The 14,016-nt window shown below is 42.4% G+C and overlaps 1 pseudogene; it reads right to left on the bottom strand.

Moving 5' to 3' along the window:
* Window positions 1-4,692: 4,692 nt before the first annotated feature.
* LOC115524733 overlaps window positions 4,693-14,016 on the bottom strand; it is a 28,882-nt pseudogene continuing 19,558 nt past the window's right edge.

The raw sequence follows: 14,016 nt of genomic DNA, 5'->3' as shown, positions 1-14,016 counted from the left end.
AATGAAAAATGCAAAATCATAAAACTTTTCTAAGAGATTATAGGTGAAAAACCATGAAAACTTGAATTTGATGATGAGGTTTTAGATTCAACAGAAAAAGTATGATCCATGAAAGAGAAAACTGAATTCATAACTTGGACTTTATTAAAATTAAAAACTTCTGCTTTGTAAAAACACACATTAAGTGAATAGAAATATAAACCACAGGCTGGGAGGAAATATTTTCAAAACACTATCTGATAAAGGACTTCTACTGAAAATACACAAAGAAGCTTAAAAGTCAAAAATCAGAAAATAACCCAATTTTTAAAATGGATAAAAGATGGGACACCTGGGTGGCTCAGTCAATTAAGCTTCCAACTTCATCTAGGATGTTAGAATGACCCAGGTCATAACAGTTGAGAGTTGAGACATACACTCATGGTTAGCTTAATATAGATGCAAATGGCTTCACCAAGAAATATTTACAGATATGTGTTTATGCACAAGTTGATATTCTCACATATTTTTCCTTTCTCAAATGTCAGATGACAGAACCCAGGAACACCACCACCATGTAAGAAGAAACACATCCAGCACCACATCCTGGTTTCTAATACTGTTCTGTAATGAGACGACCCAGGGATCCTTGGAGAAATGGTTGATTCTAGGACTGGGGCAAGAAATACACAAGAGGAGCCTTGAGCATCTTGTAGTACAAGAGGCAAGGAAGTGTTAAATAATAATGTAATCAATTAATTAAAACTATGACTGGGGGTGGGGCACCTGGGTGGCTCAGTTGGTTAAGTGTCCGACTTCAGCTCAGGTCATGATCTCACAGTCCATGAGTTTGAGCTGACAGCTCAGAGCCTGGAGCCTGCCTGGGATTCTGTGTCTCCTTCCTTCTCTGACCCTCCCTTGCTCATGCTTTGTCTCTCAATAAATGTTAAAAAAATAAAATAAAAAATATAAAAAACCTATGTCCAGGGGGTATATCAAAAAGTCACTGGAGCCAATTAAAATAGCTCTCAATGGTCAAAGCTGGACCAATTTGAGCAACAAAGTGAGTAAAGTAGTATTAGATAATGACCCAAAGTATAGAATATCCATGAGTCCACACTGATATAAAAAAAATGATCAAATACATAAATTAATGGAGGAGAATAGAAAAGTGTCCCATGCACAAGAATTCCAAACAACTTAAATAGATAACTCTGTTTTCTAAGAGGTAGAGCATAACTCTCCACTCAAGCATGGGCTTCCCTCCCATAGAGTAGAGTACGCAGGGATAGGGGTAACTTTAAAGAAACAAAATTATGACCTCCCCAAGTGCTCAAACTTAACATCAGCAGTCACAAGTCATGTTGACAGTGTGTCCCCTTGATATGATGGGGTACAAATGGTACTTGACATCTGTGGTCTTTCTCCCCCAAACCTATAACCCCAGTCTAATCGTGAGAAAAATATTAAACGAATCCCAGTTCAAAGACATTCTACAAAATACCTGACCAGCATTCCTCAAAACTGTCAGGGTCATCAAAAACAAGGAAAGCCCGAAAAAAAAGCAGAGCCCAAGGAGGTAGGATAGCTAAATGAAATGCGGTATCCTGAATGGGATCCTGGCACAGAAAAGGAACATTTGGTAAAAACTAAGAAATTCTGAAAAAAGCATGAGCTTGCGTTAATGATAACATCAGTATTGGTTTGTTTAAATAAGCTAGAACAATATACAGTCGAGAAATTCCTTAATCTGTCATTTATTTTATCTACTTAATTCTTACTTAACTCAATTGTGTAAGCTCTTTTAAATTGTTCAATTCTGGAACATTATAAAGAAAACCAAATTGACAGAACACAGCTTAATTTACTCAAATCTCTCTTCATTTGAGACTGCGTCCTAAGTCACAATGGGCATAATTAGTTTTAGAATCATTAATACACACTCTGCTTCAGGGTGCCTGGGTGGCTAAGCTGGTTAAGCATCTGACTTCAGCTTAGGTCACCATCTCACGGTTTGTGAGTTCAAGCCCCACGTCGGCTCGGTGCTGACTGCTCAGAGCCTAGAACTTGCTTTGGATTCTGTGTCTCCCTCTCTCTCTGCCCTCTCCTGCTCTCTCTCGTGCTCTCTCTCTCTCTCTCTCAAAAATAAATACACATAAAAATGCACACTCTTTTTCATACGCATGCAAACATTTTCATTTCTTGGTTCTAAGTTTTCAAGTTTTGTTGGACTGGCACCTTCCATGCATGTATCACATGAGCAAAGTCCACTTTTTTAAACAAAAACATTTCAAAACTATTTATACCTAAATATGGATTTGGATTTTGTGTATGCTTTTTGCTACATATCATTAGCAAGCATGAGTTCATACCCCATGACTGTGTAGGATGCAGATTCAACATTTATTTGATTTGTGTGCTAAGGACCATATTAATTGTTAGTTGAGAGTCATTTGTTGTTTTACTTAACTCTTCTAATAAATATTATATCTTGTCAAAATAAAATCTGATTTCTCTACCGGCATCTATTTGGTATTCCCTTCAGGTGTTTGAGAATGATTGAAAGGTCAAATTTGATAAGATATTCCACCTTTGGGAAGATAAAGAAAATAGCATATATAATTATTGCATTAATTGCTACAAATATGTCACTATGGATATAATTGAGTCATGACTCCCAGTAACAAATGGATTTTCAGCTAAAATTCTGGTTTGTAAGTTCTCCTCTTGACTAATATAGTCTTAGTGCCTTTACCATAGTCCCTCAACTATCTTTTAAATCAATGCCTAAAACTCAAAGTATTTATCTTGTCTCTTACCTAAGTCAAAATCTATACATTTTACAACAGATATAAAACCAATGACATAACCACTCCTTTTGAAGTCCCTGTTTTCTTTCGTATGATAGTTAACATCACATACCAAAAACGTTAGTTGTTCGACAGGACATTTGTCCTTGGTACAATCTAGTTTAAGTGAGTAGTGTTTACTTTTTTAAACATTTATGTATGATTTTTTTCTCTCACTGTTTTATCCATTAAAATATGGATCTCACTTGAATTTTCCATCCTTGATCATGTTCATATGCATTCATTTTTTTTTCTATATTCCACATTCAACCATTCTATCATCTAATTTTGAAATCATATGTACAAAACTAAGAAATGTCTATCATTTTCTATAAATATTGTACTAGTGGCATCACACAGAAAAAAACATTATCATTTTTGCTAAATATTGGACAGAATATTCTTTAAGAAACACCACCTCCGTGTATTTCAATGTTCACGTGTCTTTCTTGAAGATTCTTGGTTGTTTGCTGTACAGATTTCTTTTCATGGTAGTAATTACACTTGTGTGATTTTTATGTGCAAGGGATGTTTTGTGTTTTTTTTAAAATTTTTTTTAATGTTTATTTTTGAGAGAGAGACAGAGAGAGAGACAGAGCATAAGTGGGGGAGGGGCAGAGAGCAAGGGACACACAGAATCCGGAGCAGACTCCAGGCTGTTAGCACCGAGCCTGACGCGGGGCTCAAACTCACGGACCGCAAGATCAGGACCTGAGCTGCAGTGGGTCACTTAACCAACTGAGCCACCCAGGAGCCCTGGGATGTTTTCTGTTCTTATAATTAAGAACTCGGATGTTTCCAGCCACAAATAACATGGTGGCGAAAACTAAGTCATAAAAAGTAGAAAAGTTACAAAATACTTTGCCTTTCTTTTTTTTTTTTTTTACTTTTTATTAAATTCAATTTTGTTAACATACAGTATAATATTAGTTTCTGGTGTACAATTTAGTGATTCAACACTGTTTTTTTAACATAGTACTGAAGTCCTAGCCACAGAAATCAGACAACAAAAAGAAATAAAAGGCCTCCAAAATGGCAAGGAAGCAGTAAAAATTTCCCTATTCACAGACAACATGATATTCTATATAGAAAACCCAAAAGACTCCACTAAAAAATTGCTAGAACTGATATACAAATTCAGTAAAGTTGCAGGATACAAAATCAACGTACAGAAATCGGTTGCGTTTCTATACACCAATAGTGAAGAAGCAGAAAGAGAAATCAAGGAACTGATACCATTTACAATTGCACCAAAAACTGTAAGATACCTAGGAATAAACGCAGTCAAAGAAGCAAAAGATCTGTACTCTGAAAACTATAGAACACTTATGAGAGAAACTGAAGACACACAAAAAATGGAAAAACTTTCTATGCTCATGGATTGGAAGATCCAGTATTGTTAAAACGTTGACACTACCCAAAACAAACTACACATTCAACGCAGTCTCTATCAAAATACCACCAGCATTTTTCACAGAGCTAGAACAAACGATCCTAAAATGTGTATGGAACCAAAAACAACCCCCGATAGACAAAGAAGTCTTGAAAAAGAAAACCAAAGCTGGAGGCATGACAATTCCAGACCTAAGCTATATTACAAAGCTGTAATCATCAAGACAGTATGGTACTGGCAAAAAAACCAGACACATAGATCAATCGAACAGAATAGAAACCCCAGAAACGGACCCAGAACTATATGGTCAACTCATCTTCCACAAAGCATGAATGAATATCCAATGGGAAGAAGACAATCTCTTCAACAAATGGTATTGGGAAAACTGGACAGCGACATGCAAAAGAGTTGGGCCACGTTATTTATTCCTTTACTTACTTGTTTGTTTGTTTGTTTCTTTGTTTGTTTGACAGCACTAGGGATTATCAAGCTGTGCCTTAGTGCAGGCGTTGGGGCTTGCCCATGGTGCTCTCGATGTATAAAGCCCGGACGTTCACCAACTCACAGCTAACTGGATGTTGTTCACAAGCCCATCATCTGTCATTTTCACATGGCTAATGGCCAAGGCCAGACACAGCACCCTCTTCATGTGGGATTTGATCATGGACTTCACTTCAGCCCCTTTGGCCATGATGTTCTCATGGGAGGTCAGCAAAGAGGGGAACTTGCCAGCCTTATTCAGTCCCGGACCAGGATTCGTGGGATCTGCTTGAGCACAGATTCTGAAGCCAAAACAGCATCATACTTCTAATCCGGCTTCTTGACTAAGTTTTTATTTCTGCTGAGTTTCGTTGGTGCCCCGATGTCCATGTGGGGAATATCCACAGCCTTGGCCTCATTGCAGTGCTGCTGGCCCCCAAAACACAGACAGAGAACATAGGGCAGGGAGTGGACTTAAGCCTGATGATGCCTGAGAAGCGTTTGTTCTTCTGAGGGTCAGAGGTCTTCAAGCTGACCTACAGCTCCACCATCTCCAAAAACTTCCTGCGCTTGTGCTGGTTGGCGTGGGGGACTCACCATGTCACCTGGTACAGGGTGCCCTGGGGGGACTCTTCTGCTCACAGTGACTGGCTCCACAATAACCGGGGAAGACTGGACCACTTTCTTACACCACACACAAAAATAAAATACTTTGCCTTTAAACCTAAACTATAAAAGTTGGTCTCCGTACTTTCTTTCTCCGCTAGAAATAATTTAATTTTGATGTAAAATACTAAGTGTTCTGTCAGACCTACCGAAGGGAAAATCTGATTCATCAATTTGAATCAGACTGTTTGCTAGAAACATTCACACACTATCACGACGATGTGCGGAGGTCTCCACGTTCTTGCCCAATTTACCAAATGTCGTGAATGTCACCTCATCACAGCAACAGGCAGGGCTCTGTCTGCGGCTTCTGGTTGCAGATTTGATAAGAGTTACTCTTTTCCATTTCCATTGTTTGATCCAAACTTCAATCTTCCCTTACTAACAAATAAAAGAGATTTTTATCTGACCTCTTTTTCTATTTGGTGAGAATAACTTTATGCTCATTTTCATTATTGTGTCATTAATTAAATCTGACTAATTATAAAATTTATAATATCCCGTTTGTAAATTTCATGTGAGTCACACTTGACAAAAGTCTGCTTAATTTCCTTATTTCCAGATTGCTTTTTCAATCTATGCAGGGCACCCTCTGAAAAACTTACTTCTTTTTTTAGCTTTTCATTTCTGAGCCCTGTTTCCATATTCTGTTTCCACAAATACACAAAAATTAATTTACATTTTATTCTCCATGATCTAAAGTAACTTTTTACCTTATAATATGTATTTCAGATTAAAATATACAACAAAATGTTACTTGAATGTATACATTTGAATAAACTTCCACCAAAATATAAATTAAATCATGAAATATGGAAGTCTGTAAATGTTTTGAAATAATGTTAAGAACTTATAATTTGGGGGCACCTGGGTGGATTAGTCTGTTAAGCGTCTGACTTCGGCTCAGGTCACGATCTCGCAGTCCGTGAGTTCGAGCCCTGCGTCGGGCTCTGTGCTGACAGCTCAGAGCCTGGAGCCTGTTTCAGATTCTGTGTTTCTCTCTCTCTCTGCCCTCCCCTATTCGCAAAAATAAATAAACATTAAAACTTTTTTTCTTAAAGAATTTATAATTAAAAAACATGTTTTTAGTGTTTATTTATTTTTGAGAGAGAGAGAGAGAGAGGGAGAGAGAGAGGGGCAGAGGGAGGGGGAGACACAGAATCTGAAACAGGCTCCAGGCTCTGAGCTGTCAGCACAGAGCCCAACGCAGGGCTCGAACTCACGCACCATGAGACCATGACCTGAGTCGACGTCAGACGCTTAACTGACGGAGCCACCCAGGCGCCCCAAGAATTTATAATTTTGAAATACTTGTATTTTCCCAAAGAGTTCTTTTCCTAAAATATTTAAACTAATTTTTCAAAATATTTTTTAATTTTATTTATTTACTTTGAGAGAGAGAGAGAGAGAGAGAGAGAGAGCAAGTAGAGGAAAGGCAGAGAGAGAGAGAGAGGGAGACAGAGAATCCCAAGCAGGCTCCACACTGTTAGCACAGAGCCGGACACAGGGCTCTATCCCACGATCCTGGGATCATGGGCTGAGCCAAAACCAAGAGTTAGACACGTAACCGACTGAGCCACCCAGGTGCCCCTAAATTAATTTTTTAAATTAAAGGTCAAACACACATTATAATTAATAAAGTCAAGAATTTTATATCCAAGTTATACAAATAAAGCTGTAATTATATAAGTTTCTAAACTATAATTTAATCCTATTAAATGGTTTATACATATAAAGCTACTCACAATTCTTGCATTGAAATCCTTCCACAAGCCAATGAGTAGATTTGCCATCATGCTTCCCATCATGTCCCACTACACCTGCACTCCACCAAGCCCCTCTAGCAGCTCCCTCACTGCAAAGCCTGGGGCAACTCACACCCCCTTTCTGGCACTCAGAGCCTTTTCTTTGCTCTTAAAACACAGATCCAATGTGAGGAAGTTTATGTGGGGGCCTGATGGTGTCAGTCACCAGATAAGAGGTCTGGGATTAAGGGTCACGCTGCACACAGGGACAGGTGCTGAATGGGAAAGATGCCGTGTGTGTCCCTAAATAAATGTGTGGTTTGCTGTGGTGATTCTATGCACAGCCCAGCATGGGGCCCTCTTGCCCTGATCCAGGGGCAGCCCTGCCTGGGTGTACCCTCTACAGAGCCACACGCACAGGTGACGAGGGGCCACACAGAGTGACGCTTAGGGAGGGATCTTTGTAAGAGCCAAAGCCCAGATGTCCATTAACAGCAGGACAGCTGAATAATTTGTTGTGCAGTCACACAACAGAATACCAAACAGCCACGAAAGCTAAAGAACCACACACAACGACGCAAGTGACCACCACCCACGTGAGGGGAACAGAAGAAGCCAAACGCAGAGGGAAACATACTGGTTGATTCCGTTCACCGAGAATGGCATGTGGGCTCAGGATGCTGCCTGCCAGGTGTACCCGCAAAGAGGAGCTGACAAAAGTCAGCATGTTGATGGCCTTTTCTTGAAAATTTTTATTTTATTTTTGACAGAGAGAGAGAGAGAGAGAGAGACAGAGCACGAGGGGGCCCCAACTGAACCACCCAGGCGTCCCGCATATTGATGGTCTTTAAGGGGAGGGGAAGGGCAGTGATCTGGAGGAGGAGAGGGGCTTCTGGAGGGCTGCAAACATTCTTGCTATGATCTGCATGTTTGCGTCCCCCCAAAATCCATATGTTGAAAATGAGCAAGGTGATGTAATTAGCGGGTGGGGCTTTGGGGAGGTGATGAGGGTCCTAAGGTGGAGCCCTGACCAATGAGATTAGTGTGCTCACAAAAGAGGCGCAGAGAGCCCCCTCCCCACTTCTTCCAGGTGAGGACAGAGCGATTAAGTCTGCGATCTGGAACGCCTGGTACCAGGGAAATCAGACTTCCACCCTCCAGAACATGGAAAAATACATTTCTGTTGCTTATAAGCCACCTGGCGGGTACTTTTTTATAGCAGCCTGAGTGGACCAACACAGTCTTCTCTCTGAATTAGGCGGCCAGTGACAAGGTGACACGGGGATGTTTCATAGTGTCATCTCCTAAATGCCACATTTATGGTTGTGCACTTCTCTGTGTGTGCATTCTACTTCAAGAGAAAAAAAATTTTTTTTTAAGTGAATGAAGGGTTAAAAAAAGGAGAGACACTCTAGACAATTTATTTATTCATTCAGCAAATATTTGTCGACACTGTATGCCAGGCTCCTTGTAAAATGTTCAGAAGCAAATTCAACATCTGAGGCTCTGCTCTGTCCTATAAGCAGATATCCCTGAACAGTCCCTCACTCCTCTCAGCTGTGGCCAGAAATACTGCAAAGGACAGGACACACAAGTCAGCACCTTGCAACCTAGAGCCTGCCAGAATCAGGGCTCTTTCCAATCTAACCCTGAACAGAAGATACAGGCGTGTGTCACAGTCAAACTGTCAGCATCCTTCCTTAAATAACCTGCGGCCCCATGCCCTCCATTCCCCACAGGGGCAGGGGACGGGAGGAAGGCACAGCCACCCTCCCAAACTGGCCTGGTACAGAACCTTCCAGAACAAGGAACACCAGGTTTCTCAAATCTCCCTTGTTCTTAAAAAAATCTGTCAGTTTTGGGGTGCCTGGGTGGCCCAGTCAGTTAAGCGTCCAACTTCGGCTCAGGTCACAATCTCACAATTTGTGAGTTTGAGCCCCATGTCGGACTCTGTGCTGACATCTTGGAGCCTGGAGCCTGCTTCAGATTCTGTGTGTGTGTGTGTGTGTGTGTGTGTGTGTGTGTGTGTGTGTGTGTCTGCCCCTCCCCAACACGTGCTCTCTCTCTCTCAAAAATAAACATTAAATTTTTTTTTAAATCTGTCAATTTTAGGCAGGGTTTCTACCAACTTAATTTTGAATGTATTATTTCAGCAGGTGATCGTGGTGAAAAAATTTTAAATACAACATAAGAAATCATTTCTCGTATTTCCAGTGGGACAAAATACCACACATCTATTACTCTTCTTAAATCAATACGATGGACAGCATATTTTCTAATGGACCAAGCTTCTTGATAATTCCAAATGGACACCAAAAGCCAGGCTCCAATGAATGTGTTCGTCACAATCCCCACAATCCTATTACATTCAGGAAATACAGAAAGACGGTAGAGTGAGGGTAGCTGAAATTCACAGACCAGAGCCAGTGGAGGTGATCAGCTCGGCCTCTGCCAGAGGAGCAGACAACATGAATTCAAACCCTCTAAAACACCACGAAGGGGTAACTTCCATGAACTAGCTCCATTGTACGCGGCCACCTTGGGACACTAGCGGGGAAACATTATGCGTGCTACTTCTGCTCAGAAAAGTCCAAACAAGCAAACTTCATATACGTGAACCACACTTGAATCTTCGTAGCTTGTCTGCTATTATTGTTTTCCTGTAATTCTCAATGTCTTTCTCCCTCAGAGAGGGAGACAGCTAATTGAATACCTGTGAACACCCCCATGGACGGCATAAAAAGATTGTGCAGTCTAGGGGATGAAGTACATTTTATTACAAAGATACAGGCTCAAATGCCTATAAAAGCCTATTATCTGAAGAATGCTTTCTCTGTTTAAAACTCTGCACCTATAAAGGGTTATTTTACAACAGAACATTATTACGTTAAGGCATGCCACCATCAATAAAGTAATGTTTAGGCACAATTCAAAGATTTAAAAGTCAAGAGAATTAGGAAGAAAGTTCTAATTTCAGCATAATGCTTTCCTGTATGTATAGAAAGCCTCTTTTAATGGAATTATTACTCATGTAATCTTGGATTTCTTTTACACTGTTTCACTAAGATTATCCCGATTAGAAGTACTGTCCTTGTTCTTTTGTAGAAGTTAAAACCACTCCTTAGAGGACCTCAAGGTAAATAAGATTAATTAAGACCAATCTCCACAATCCCCACTGAAGTATAACTGAAGTGGGCCTTCTGCTACATTGTATGTAGGAATGTGTATCCACGACAGGAACCCCACGTGAAGATAAGGACCTGAGCAAGGTGAATATGTCATAATGTGTTCCTGGGTGCTTTCCAGCCACTGGGTTAGTGCTCCTAGGTCACACGATTGCAGCAGTTCATCAGCAAGCATGATTTACCCCCAGGGGCGAATTCACAGCAACAGGTGGTGAGGGTACATACACCCTTGCACAGAGGTCTCATCTCTCAGAAGCCCATGCATCACCTCCCAAAGCCACATGTTAGACCAGCTCTGCTCACTGGGGTCCAGACTGTGGTCAGGAGGAGGGGACAGAAGGGAGAGGGGTAGCGGTGGGAAGGTGGGCAGGAGGGGAGAAGAAGCAGAAAAGGGAGCAGAAGGAGCGAGGAGTGGGGAGGAGAGAGGGGAAGCTCTCATTTCACCCCTGCCCATTTGCAATAGAGTTCCCAATCCCAGAAAACAGACTGCTTAATGGGCAGCCAGCCTGTCTCTCTGGCTCATATACAGCAATTAAAAAAAAACAAAAAACAAAAAACTTTTTATACATTATCAACCTGGCTATCCTTATTACAAATTCTAACCATCTATTTATGTACACAATTACATTATCTGGAAGGAAATTTTTATTTTCCTATTTTCCAATCTTCGTAATTTTAAAATTCTCAAGATGATGACTACTTCTAGTATCAGTGCTATTGAAATTCAGATGCAATCGTGTATCTGGTCTATCTGTGTATAAAATCTCTCATGCGGCGCCATGACCTTGAATAAGAAAAGCACTCACTGATGTTAACTAATGACTCCCCAGTGAGCGGCACGTGCATGTGGCCAGTCCCATTCTCACAGACCAGTCGCTGGTACCATCCCCACGAGCCCAGTGACATTCTCAGTGTTCCAGAGCCAACAGCTGTTCCACCAACACTGGAGGTCACAAAGCAAAAGGTGGTCCCCAGAGGACCAGGGAGGAATTACGAGCACTCACCCCATATGAGATGGTTACCTGGTACTTTATAAGTTGAGAAAGCTCCACCCAAGTTACCATACCTGTCACTCAAAAGAGGCTCCAAGTCATGCCATTGGCAGTATTTGATGTCACAGGATATAGGACAGGATATCTGATGTCACAGTTTATTGGAAAATCGACAAGCAAGGAAGTGATAGAGCACGTGTGATCCTTTGAGCTCAGTACCTGCAGAGGGTGTGCCCTTCCCATGCAGTAGGCAGGGACACCCCCCACCCACCCACCCAGGAAGCTCCATGCGGCTCTCACCAGGGGACATCTATGCCGCTCTAGTGTGGGAAGCAACCTGGTCGGGGAAAGGTGGGCCTCTGGAGCTCTCGGGACACGGTAGCTTGTTCATCTTGCCAGACCCGTGAGAGCACCTCTCTGCCAGCTTCCAAAAAGCATGAGGAAATGAGACTCCAAGTCACCCAGATCTGATGCCAGAGGACAGTAAACACATTGACAGAGGTGTCCTTCAACTAAGCCTTCTTCTAACCAGAGCTTCTCTCTGCATCTCAAGACATAATACCTCCTTATGTTCTGTTTTGAAAAATAAAGAACCCCTAGAAGCACCGACGTGGTAGCCAGGAGCCAAAGCTGCCTTTGGAAACACTTTGAAATGACCCTTTCGGGGGGGATCCTTTCCCAAGAAAACAGTCAAAAACACAGACACACATTTATGTACAAAGATGATCACAATGGGATTGCTTCTGAAAGGGAAAATTAGACAAACTTTGAATGCATGACCCTGGGTTGGAAGCATCACAATTTATCCTCAAGATGAATCCCACGCAGCCGTGGTATTTCCAAACGGTACTGAAGGACACAGTGCGCTCATGACACATTGTTAAGGAGGAGAGAGGGTGAAAAATAAACTTACATGAAATGACTCTGTGTCTACTTTGCAAAGGTATAATATGATGTTTGGAAGAAAATTAAGTATTTCAAGCGTAATAATGATTTTTCTCTGTTGGGAGAATAGTTGGTGTTTATAGTCTTTTTGTACCCTTCCATGTTTTCCAAATTTTCAGTAACGAGCATTTATAATTTTATCGCCGAGGAAATGTGATTTCTAAGAGGCCCTGTGGATTAATGAAATGCTCTGTGTGGAAGGAGAAAGCAACTACCTTGGATCCAGTCTCTGTGGACCTGGGTTCAAATCCCGGCCCCACCCTCACCAGGAGTGTCCTGACCACCGGCTTGTCCCATGCGCTGCCGACTGCAAAGCAAGGACAAAAGTCATTCCATGTCACAGAGTTCTGAGGAGGGCACACGACAATGTCCACAAAAGTATTAGGGAGAGGGTGGTCACTCAGCTATTCTCTGAATGGGACTCAATTATTCTAACAAAGATGAATTAAGTCATGTTTTCAGCAAGAGCTTGACAATGGAATCAAAGCAATAATCCTAGACATGTCTCACTGGACTTGACCAGGACCATTTAGGTTTCCTGAAGGTGTGAAGAGGAGTAGGAGAGCCAAGTTCTGGGGCTTGGGCCCTTCATGGAAAGGAGAGAGAAGGGGGGAGACGAGAGGGACAAACCCAAACTCAGTTTGCCCCAAGCCAGACCCACACTGGGCTCTGAGCCTTTCAGGGGCGTCAAGGGTGTCCTGTGGCTGGTGAGTGGTGTTTCTCCTGCCCCCAGGCTCCCCTCTCTGAGTGGCTTAATCAACAGAAATCTATTTTCCAACAGTTCTGGAAACCAGGCGTCTGAAACCAAGGCGCTGACAAGGTGGGTTCCTTTTGGAGGGTCCGAGGGGGACTCTGCTCCATGCCGTCCTGTAGCTTCCGGTGTCACTGGGAGCCCTTGGGGCCCCTTGGCTTCCAGACGTGTCCCTCCAGTTTCTGCCTCTGTCTTCACATGGCTTCCCCCTCTCTGTCTATGTCTCTTGCTCTTTACTCTCAGGACACCTCCATTGGATTCAGGGTCCACTCTAATCCAGGGTGATTTCATCTTGAGATCTTAGCTACATCTGCAAAGACTTTTATTCCACATAAGATCACATTCTGGGGTTCTAGTTGGCCATGCATTTTGGGGGGGGGGGGGGGGGGGGGCATGAAGGGACACCATTCAACCCACTACACCTGAGAAGCATCAATGCTTCAAGGGGAAGCAGAGAAGCACCACGCACGCCAGCTGCCCAGCCCTGACCTCAGCCCCATCCTAGACAGCTTCCCTCTTCTCCTGGGCTCAGTGGTTCCGTGAGAACATTCCGCCAATCCCTTCCCTTTTGGATCCAGCCTTCTGGAAGCCTCTTATATATAGTTTGTTCACCCAGGGCAGCCTCCGGGCCCTAAATTCGCCCCAGACTCTGTGAATCAGGGACAAGGAAGAGAGTGGAAGCCAGTCAGGTAAGAAGAGAAAGAATGGAGACAGGAAATACCTGGTCTCCCACACAACACTGTGTGTTCTCCCTTCGTCTCTCCTTCCTCTGCCACACGGGCTGAATACGTTTGCCTCCAGCCTATGCCGGCTTGAATCGTCAAGCTGCATTTAGTGGGAATGCAATGCCACAGTCGATTTCACACCAAGTGAAAATTCACCATAACTCTATCTACTGTGCTGCCGAGCTGGGAATTACACAGCCTCCCTAATTAAAGAAATGAACCCCATAAAAGCCTTATTTATAACTTTTCTAGAGTCCTCTGGCATTGATCCCAAGCCCAACGTTAGAATCCAATTCTTCAATGTCA

The sequence above is a fragment of the Lynx canadensis genome, chromosome A1, assembly GCF_007474595.2.
Source record: "Lynx canadensis isolate LIC74 chromosome A1, mLynCan4.pri.v2, whole genome shotgun sequence".
Classification (NCBI taxonomy): Eukaryota; Metazoa; Chordata; class Mammalia; order Carnivora; family Felidae; genus Lynx; species Lynx canadensis.
This window is presented reverse-complemented; position numbering and strand designations above follow the sequence as displayed.